Genomic DNA, 11226 nt, shown 5'->3' with positions numbered 1-11226 from the left:
TAGTTCAATCAAGCATTCATCAAGATCGGATCGCCGTCCTACATATCGAACCCAGTTCAACATAAGCCAAGCTAGTCTCGGTCACCCGACACTATACAGAACGACTTCAGCCCAACGGAAGCCAAACTCACTAGGCCCACCAACGCTGCAGAGATCGACTATAGTCAACGGAAGCCAAACTCACGGCCTACCAACGCTACTACACGGATCGACCTCAACACACGTAAGTCACGCTATTACACACTTTCTTACGCACCATCAATGCAACTGAGATCGACTCCACACACGTAAGCTACGCTATACACACGTTCTTACGGATCACTAATACATGGCTCCCATCAACTAATAAGCAGCAATACTAATAAGTGGTATACGGTAACGAGGAATCCTCCCACCCGTCAAGCAGTGATGTGACACGAATATCCTCCCTTAATTCTGCATGGCTTACTTTATTTTCAACGCCAGAGGTAAGAATTAAATATTTTAAAAACAAGTCTAAATATTATTCTTTGTATTTTATAACTAATTTTAATATCTTAAACAATTAAGTGTCAAAAATTGATCTCGGGTGAAGATATATCTCTAGATTTACGTGATTTACGAAAACATACACAATATTATGGAGGTTTTCATGATAAACATCGAGTAATTTGTTGGCTTTGGGATATTCTTGAAAAAGATTTTTCAGAATCTGAAAAAGGTCTTTTCTTAAAAGTAAGTTTTTAAATTATATTTTAATTTTGAATATTAATAAATTATTAAACAAGAATTTCTTAAGTTTGTTACTAGTTGCTCTAAATCACCATTAATAGGATTTGCTCATTTGGAGCCTCCATTTTCTATTAGATGTGTTGAAGTCGGTGATGATGAAGATACTGGAGATACAATTGGTAAAATAATCAAATATTAATATATTACATAATTATTAATTTTCATAATTAATTATTTAAAGGTAGTGTAATCAGAGGATTTTTCACGATTCACAAAAAAGATCCACAAAACCGATTACCAACATCATCAACTTGTTTTAATTTATTGAAGTTACCGAATTATAAAAAGAAAAATATTCTTCGTGAAAAATTATACTATGCTGTTACAAGTAATACTGGATTTGAATTGTCATAAAATATTACACTATAATTAGAGAAATACTTTTATTTAGAAATAATAATATGTAATATTCTTTACGTGTAAGAAGTCTTTATAATAAAAATTTTAACAACCAAATAAGATTATTTGTAATCTAAATTATTTCTAATCTACGTGTGAGAATGTATAAAAATATCTACTCAAATTTTGATTAATAATCGAAACAAAAATAAAGCATGTATTATTATTATATTATTTCATTTCATAATTGTTGTATGATAAAGTTTCTCATTGAATATTTTGTTTAATTTTTAGTATATTTATAATCATTAGTATATATAGTTATATATAATCATTTGGAATAATTATAATTTATTATTTAAAATCTAAAGTTTACAATAACAATATATACGAAATATTTAAGAAATATAGTAATCAATAAGTTATCACGTTTGTTGATTTTAATTTTTAATTTTTTCTTAAATCCAATATTATGTATACAATTATTTTATTATGCAGAAAAAATTGTTTTGCAATTGAATTCAAATTTCATGATAAATGTTCTTTAACTTTTATATCGGTAAAAAAAGGAAAAACAAAGGAATTTTATATTACAAATATTTACCTTCAACGAATTTGTGTATTTGTAATATCGTATGTAACTTAATTATAACTAAGAAAATATTTATATGTTATTATTAAGTATCTAACTTTACAATGTTGTAAGACCAGCGTCTAGTTTTACTTTTATGCTCTTGACCTAGTATATTCTATGACTTAAATCGATTGTAAAAATACCTGTGATTTGTCAAAATATATCCACACATAAAATTTATAAAATCTATTTTGTACTTGTTAATTGACCTACAAACGGTCTTGTAGGTTATATAGTAGTAACATAAATAATCTATTTTGCAACCAAAAATGATGATATTCAATATTAATACCAAAAGGAAAATAGCACATGTTATTATCCTAAAATATTAATGCTTTTTTCGTAGAGATTTAAAGTTCAGAACTACTTTTCCAATTCACTCTACCAATGGGTGATACCAGACGACATCACAAAAAATATTTGTTATTGTTCTATCCCTTCCACTTGCCTGTACGTTTTCTCTAACCATAACAACTGATTGTATTACTCTAATTTTAAAAAGTAAATGAATCAAATTTATTCTGATTTTAGATAAACAGAGATTTCAATTTCAAATTTAAGTAAGAAAAAAATAATAAGTAAATCAATAAGTAGGTAGACTTTAGTTTTACATGATTTGAAAAGGAAGATTGAAGGAGAACATTTTTTCACTAATAGAGATATTTTATCTATAATATCTTATATAATTTAGGAAATAATATATTCTTGCATCATTATTGTGTGGCCTTTCATTCAATATACCACTGATGTCAAATATAAGTCAATTGTGCTATTTTAATCGTTTTTTTACCCCGAAACTGGATAAACAAACATTACCAAGCCTTTAGAAATCACTATTTAATCTTTTCATCAGATATTGATCATTTCTATTTATATCGACAATAATAAATATTTGTTAACAGAGCTAAAGTTATCATTAGATAATAATTTAACATTTATTTTAAATAGTTTTATATGTATATTTAATCTAATTTAATTGCAAAGATATTTAGTGTAATAATACTAATAAATTCTTTATTCATTTTCGTATTAATATATTTCTACAAGTTTTTTGTGTTTAGCTAATGTAAAAAATAATTAATTTTCATTGAAGACCACAGTTTTTTTATAATTTAACCTTAGAACTTATTTTTAGATTCTACTAATAAACATATTTCTTAAGACATTTTTGCATATGATAATTGTGGAATACAAACATAATTATAAATGACACCGACAAAGATATCTTCGCATTTTTAGTTCGCCATCACCATTTTATTCACTAATTCAGTAATTTATATTAATTAGAAAAACATTTTTAATTAGATTAAGGTACATTGCTGGTTTACTTATGGTAAAATAGAATTTACATTTACAAACTACTATTAAATAGTACCGTATGTAATGTTCGTTTTTAATAAGAAACTTACCTTTTATTAAATCCCAATCTAGACATAGTATGCTATGTTTACTTTAAATATATAAATAATACATTAGTTATCGTATATTCGATATTAGATATCGTACTCAATTAAGTATTATTTTTTGTAAAAAAAAACACGACCTGTACTACGTTAAATGTATTATTGCAAGGAAAATATGCTAAAAATTGCAATCTTACAGTCATCAAACAAGTGTGTGATAAGTAGCTTGCATTTTGATTCCAAAAATATATTATGATAAAATTTTACCTTTATATAAATATTTTCATAAATATATTCTAAAATAATTTGATTTTTTTATTCCACGTACTTAATTATTTTCGATAGATTAGTGTTCGAGATTGCGAGAACCTTTTCCTATGCTATGAAACATCGGGCAAAATAACATCGTTTAATTCTTGTTAGATAATTAACCATAAAACATTTGGCAGTAGTATCATTAAGCATCTGGCAAAACAAGTTGTATGACTAGCGAAAACCCAACTCATTAGGCAGCTGCAAGGTATCGCATGCCCGAAAACCTGAATTCTAACGCTATGTACTGCCTCCACCCCTCTTGTTGTCAAGTTATCATCTGATCACCAGAGGCGTCGAGGGCATCGAGATCAAGAGCTCTTCTTACCGTGAAGATCAAGAGAAGACGAAGCCTAGGTAGGCGCTACCCGCGCTATACAAGTCGCAAACCAATTGAACACAAAAAAAGGAAGGGATCCTAAATGAACACCATGGTCAGTGAATGTATTTAAGAGAGACAATTACAAGATTCAAATACTGTCGGTAAATTCCTTATTATGTAATCTATAGATCTTATAATAAACAGGATTCACTTCTTACGGAAGAGTGTAAACTCTGTCATGTCTTAATGATGAGCTTGCTCCTTGATGGTGACAATGTCGTCGCCTCTGCTAGTGTTATAAGGACTAGCACAGATATGCTCACACTCCTGTGTAGGATATATGGCCTTGAAGTGTACATATGCACACACGCCGATATAGGATGTGTGGCCTTGAAGTGTATACAATAAAGTAGCTTCTGCTAATATTGCCAAGAATTGCAGACAAGCATTGCAGGCCATTTGAAACCAAAACATAACAAGTACACGAAAATTCTCGTCCTAACTGTTTACAGAAACCTGAGAACTGGAGAGACTAGCGATGCCGAGAGCCAACAGTCTTGGAAATTGCTGCAATCCTGAACACATAATTGTATACATCAATTACATAAATTACAGGTCGAGTTTCAGTTACTTTTTCCTATCTAACAATAATAAATGCATAGAATATAATCATTAATAGTTATATTAACTATTAGCTAGTACTTCCTTATGTTATTTAGCATTTTCTGGGTATTTAACTGCTTAATAGTTCATCATAAATAAATAATATAACAGAGACTTACTCGATGTATTTAAATTATCTTTTTGAATTATGTATTATAAAATAATATCGGCATTAAAATCAATGGTAAGAGTCACTATATTGAGTCATTACAATAAAAGGATGTTGAAAATAAAACAATGACATTTTTACCACAATTAAATTAATTATATATTTTATTTCACGTACCACCTAATATTTTTTAAAAAATATATAAGTTAACCTATTAAATATTTATCATATAACAACATTTTTGTTGAAATTACAAATAATAAAATTAATTACATATATTGTGTACATATATTTTTTTTATGTCGATGTGTGTTATAAAATGAGCTTCCAATCCTCATTCCCTATTAATAATATATGAGGCTATTATTTTCACAATATTTTGTTAAAGTTATATAATATTTTCTAATTGTTACGGATTACGGCAATTTTACGCGGTAAACAAAGTGAGAGTTAGAAACATTTGCGCGCCGAGTTATAAACATAATTCTGTATTCGATTATTACATTACAATTCCGACTAACAAGGGCCGACGAACTAACCAAGGCTAGACTCTAGTGACGTCACTCTAACGATCAGTATGACAAGAGTGATCCAGTAATCACCGGAATCGCAAGCCTGTTCTAGGATATTTAAGGAGACGCGCTTGACGCTCTCGCCCTCTTACTAGTTCAATCAAGCACTCATCAAGATCGGATCGCCATTCTACAGATGGACTCCAGTTTAAAGTAAGTCAAGCTCACTCGGCCTACCAACGCTGCTACCGAGAGCGATTCCAATACGTACGTAACGCTATTATACACGGCCCTACGTACTATCAATGCCACTGAGGTCGACCTCAACACACGTAAGCTACACTATTACACACGTTCTTACGTACCATCAATGCATCTGAGATCGACTCCAACACACGTAAGCTACGCTATTACACACGTACTTACGGATCACTAATAGACGGCTCCCGTTAACTAAGTAAGCAGCAACACTAATACACCAATACCGACGACTAGCTATATCCCGGTATACAGTACGAGGAATCCTCCCACCCGTCAAGCAGTGACGTGACACTGACATCCCCCCACTATCAAACCGCTACAGCGCTCATCATACGCCAGCGGCCAAGGCACCATCGCTGCCCCTTATCGGCGCGAGTCTCCCACTACCACTACGAGTTCATAACTACGAGTAGGAGAATCAAGCACCAAGCGACCAAGAATACACTTACAGAATTCTTGTCGCTAATATTAATTGAAGAAACTCTCATCTATTCATTGTATCATACATTCATTTCGACATACATAGACCACTGACAATTTATTATATTTATTATATTCAATAAAAAGGAAAGACACTACACTCAAAAGGCAGTGTTGAATTATTGCATTGTCCCTTCCACTTGCCAGCAAGCCTCCATCTACCATCACAGGGAGGCTTTTAGTCTGATCCCAGACACCAATCATTTTATATTTAATTTGAATAAATATTTTTAAAAAGCCTAATAGTTTTTATATCACTGTTTTAATGATTTTTTAATTCTATGAATAAATTGTAAATATGTTTTATATACTGACTGCTTGCTTTATGCGTTCAGTACCAAATATATAAATTACAATTAATTATAGTAATATATTTATAATTAGTAATTATACACAGAATTAAAATATAAATTGCAGTCTGACTTTAATACAGTGAGAGTATTATGTAAATTTATTATATGTCCCAATTTTATATAAGGCTGTTATTATTATCCAATATATGCGTCAATTTATTTAGATCAAAATATATAATGAGAAAGTATTTTTAGAATGAATATAAGAAAACAATGATTGAATAAAAATAAATAGTATTAAAACTCAAGATAAGTCCATCATTCCACTATTTTTAATAGATATTTGAATAACTTGTCAAACATTTTTACAAAACAAATATTTTTGATAGATTTCACAATTTACATTCATAAAATTTTATATTATGAATCTTTCATTAAATAATAGTTGAGACTGAGAATGATTGCATCTTTAGATATTTATATTTATCTACAGAAACAATTAGTTTATTATTGCTTTTTTAGATAAGAATATTTATAGATATTTATTTGTACATTAGTTTAATATTGTCAAATATTTTTTAAAAATAATCTTCTAATTATTATTCATTAGATTACTACACTGTAGTATTCTGTACTTTTTCTAACAAATGGTAATAACAAATACATGACTTAAAATATACGTAAGTTTAAAATAGATATAAGTTCTATAGTTTATGAATGGTGTGTTTTATTGTTATGTATATATTTGAAAAAGTTCGTAGCAATCCATAGTATCGTAAAGACAAATATGTATGTTTTGAAATCGGAAAATTTATAATTAAATATCGTAGAATTACATATTTATTGATCGTTTTAAAACTTTATATTGTCTTTAAAACGGTCTTCATAAGAAAGCTATTAGTATAAATGTTATCAATACAGATGGAAGGTTAATTGAATTAGTACAACCGAGAGAGATCGTATATATTAGCATTGTGTACGGAGTTAATAGAGTAAATTTGTTTACTACACAAAGAGTTGATGTATTGCCAAATTAAATTTCTACTTTGCTTATTCTAATACTAATGGAACAGAGGATATCGAATTGATTTGTGTCTGTCAGTTTATCGAACAAGAAAAACTGATTTAGTCAGTTCATTATTTCTCAGACTTTTAAAACTATATTAACCAAACTAAGAAATGATTATTAAAAGGTGTTGTAAATATCGAGAGTAAATGGTAGTCCAATTAAAAAATACTCGTATGTGATAATGATAAATAAATAAATAAAAATAATTTATTGATAAATATATGAAAGTAGAAGTAAAGTATCATATAATTTTTGAGTATTTTCTACATTTCCAAATTTTTTTACCTCTATAACAATTTTTATGTTGTAAAAGATTAAAGTATTGAGATAAATTTCTAATAAAATAAAAATAAATTAATCTTTAATGAAAAATCTAGCGACGGCCTATTCGAAAGATTAAATAAATTTTCAATAATGTATAATGCTTATAATATATAATGATTAATAAAATAATAGATTAGAAATAAGTTTAATAAATATAAGCGATATTTGATAACATTTAACACGGTTTTTTTTATGAAAAATGATACTTGTATGGGACTGCTTATATCCACATATGCTATTATAACGAACCTGCTGACGTCACAACCAATATCGTCATGGCAACAAACACTGGCGTTTAAGGAATAGTACGATAATATTTAAGGGCTGCGCTTCACGCGCAGCAATCAGACTTGCCTCAGTCTAGGAACAATTACACAGTCATTATAACAAGCGCATTATTCATCTTCAAGCTTTTCTCTACAGTTATCATTCACTGTAGCGGTATACATACGTAATAATAATTCAAGTAAATAATCTAAGAAAAAAATTAGTTACGCTATATTCTTAAATTCGTTAAACTAATCATAAATTAATAACGCGCTAGTGCTAATATAAAACAAGAGTGAAAACATAAAAATCATATTATATATGCTCACGGATTAGATCGACGCATATACAGGTGACGGGACCAACGCATACTACTACTAAAGCAGCTCACGGATTAGACTGACGCATATATCAGCGACGGCACCAACACATACTACTATTATATGCTCACGGATTAGGCCGACGCATATTACAACGAAAAGGATACACACTCATCAAAAAGTAACAATATAGAAGAAACTTCATATAATAATTAAATCATACCATTACTCATATACTTCATGATCAACAATTATTTATTATATTATTATATTTAATAAAGAGAAAGACAAATAAATACTACAAGTAGTCTTGAATAATTGCATTGTCCCTTCCACTTCCTTGCAGTACCTCCACCCAATATCCAACGGAGGTTTTCAGTCTGATCCCAGACAGTTAACTAGTGAACAAGTATTTGCGATGACCCACTGACCGGAAGAAGATACATCAACCTTAGTATTCAGCCGTCGACGTGAGTTTATGCTATCACTTCATTCACAAGAGGGCCAGACCACCACGCATGCCACGCTTTGCCGCATGCTCTATAGTAAACTACTCACCACAGGATCAGATCAAGGCTACTGTATCACTGTGAGTACACTGTCCGCACGACCCACTCAATTATTGCCCGTCGGTGGCAAAATCGGCATGACACTAGCATTAACAGTATCGAACAGTCTCTGATAAGTAGTGTGCAGTAATCGCTTGTCTGTATAAACCTTTTCAATTCAACATCAACTTAACGATCTCAAGAGCATTTTGTGTAGTGAAATATCCAATACAAGAAACCTTTCAAGAAATCGTATCTTCACATTAGACTGAAGAAGATTCCAAGACACCAATATGTAATTATGTAATAAATTGTATAATATATGTATAATTAACCAACTCTCACGACCTTTGTACAGCCCTTCCACCTATTTCTTTCCCGGGCATCTGCTAGGGCGGGTGATAAACTAAACTATTGAAGCATTGGCAGTTCGAGCCAAGAACTACATCACTAATTTCGAACAACATTTAATACGTTCTTGTAGATTAGTAGTTTAATTTAATTATAGTAATTTTTACGGATTACAGCAGTTTTAAGCTGAATGCAACGTGGGAGAGGTATGAGCGCACGAACATTTGTTTTGTAAAGATTGGCCAACGAACTCGAAGAATGCTTTTCTACCGAAAAAATCAAATATAGGACTATAATTCCGAAAAGTAATAACAATGAACCCTACAAGGCTATGCCCTATTGACGTCACGACAAATATCGGCATAGCAACAGCCATCGATGTGCTATCAGTGCCGCTAGTTCGTACAAGAATATTTAAGGAGCTGCACGTGCCGCGATTCCCTCTTGCTAGTACCAATCACGCACTCTCCACATCGGGCTCGCTATCCAACCCTACAATCGCCATTGTGAGGCCATGGCAAGCATCAAGCAACCTAAAGAACTAATAGCGATGCCACAACTATACCGGCACCCATGCCTCCGTAAGCAACGCACTACGCTCATTCTTACATCTCACCTCTACTGATCGGCTTACGCCCGCATGTAAGTAACGTACCACGCTCGTTCTTACGGCTTACTAACACATCGGCTCCTGTCAACTACGCAAGCAGCAACACACCTCGAACGTCCACCAATACCACTACCACATTTGATCTCAAGTACACGAGCAGTGACATCACACGGACGTCCTCCCACCGCTCCGTACACTACAGCTCTCACTCTACGCCAGTGGCTAAGATGGCACCAACTTGCTGCCCCTACCACCACGAGTCTCCCACTACAACTATTCAACCTAAAAGAAGAAGGGGAATCACGCTCCAGGCTATCAAGAATACACGTATAGACTTATCGCCACTAACATTAATGAAGAAACATTCATCTATTCATTCTATCACACATTCATTAAGCCATTCATATATTATTAACTATTCATTATTTGTCATATTTAATAAAAGGAAAGACTATTAACATTAAAGGCAGTATTGAATAATTGCATTGCCCGTTCCACTTGCCAGCAAGCCTCCACCCACCATCATAAGGAGGTTTTTAGTCTGACCCCAGACAGTAATTATAGTTTGATTTTAAAAATCACTTGATATTATTAAGTTAGTTATACAAATTTCTTCGATTAATTATAGTTTTAAGTGTAAACAAATTCTTGAAATTGAATCATATTTTATTATTGTTAATATGAATTACATTTATGTATTGTTTTTATAAACATGCATAAGAAAATTATATTTGCATATTTAGATATATTTCCGAAATATAAAAATTGATTATTCATATTTTTCAGTTATAATAATAATTATTTATTTAATCTTAGATAAACTTTTAATAAATTAAAATATAATATATCCAATATAATATAATATATAATTATCCAGTACTTTAAATAATTGTAAGTCAGTACGCAAACGCGAGTAGTGTAGAATATAACTAGTTTTCAAGTTTCGTAAACATTGTTTGCGATGGAATATAACACTACATAAAACTTATTATATCATTATTTTATATAATTTTATCAAATTACATGTTTTTAAGAAATATTTTTAGTAAATTAATTATTTAAGGAAATAGTGCCTTAATCCTGTGATTTAAAATGATGATATATGGACACATGTGTGCATACGTATTTAAATATATGTATGAATATGTTTGTGTTTATAAAATACATACTTAATAACTAAATATCTTTAGAATTTTCAATACTGTTAAATGCTTATAATAAAGATTAATTCAATTTATCATAATATACATGTGATTTATATATAGGAATTTGGATTATTATAATTGCATGGAAAATACTTGGTTCATTATTAGGTTAGTAAATTTATTAATAAAAAATGTAAGTCTATAGATTGTATTATTGGTATCACAGAAATTAAATTTACGAATAAAATTGTGTAAATGGTATTTTTTAATTAGAATTGTTAAGATTTTCAAATACACAATTTTTATATAATCAAATATTTATAAAAAATTCTAATTTATTTTTTATGAAGTATTAGATAAAAAAAATTTGATTAAATTATTGAATTTTAATTATAAAAACTTTTATTCAATATTGATGTTTTATTTTATTTGTAATAGATTTAAATTTGAATTTGTCTTTACTATTTAATTAATACACTCTCTTGTATATAAA

General features: G+C 30.1%; 1 long non-coding RNA gene across 1 annotated transcript; it reads left to right on the top strand.

Annotated features, from left to right (window-relative positions):
• Window positions 1–429: 429 nt before the first annotated feature.
• Window positions 430–1165, top strand: LOC105366955 (uncharacterized). Its single transcript, XR_913040.1, has 4 exons — window positions 430–467; window positions 550–714; window positions 779–890; window positions 953–1165. It is a non-coding gene; the product is annotated as an uncharacterized LOC105366955 (long non-coding RNA).
• The last annotated feature ends 10061 nt before the right edge of the window (window positions 1166–11226 follow it).

Source organism: Ceratosolen solmsi, unplaced genomic scaffold (assembly GCF_000503995.2).
Source record: "Ceratosolen solmsi marchali unplaced genomic scaffold, CerSol_1.0 scaffold76, whole genome shotgun sequence".
Lineage (NCBI taxonomy): Eukaryota > Metazoa > Arthropoda > Insecta > Hymenoptera > Agaonidae > Ceratosolen > Ceratosolen solmsi.
This window is presented reverse-complemented; position numbering and strand designations above follow the sequence as displayed.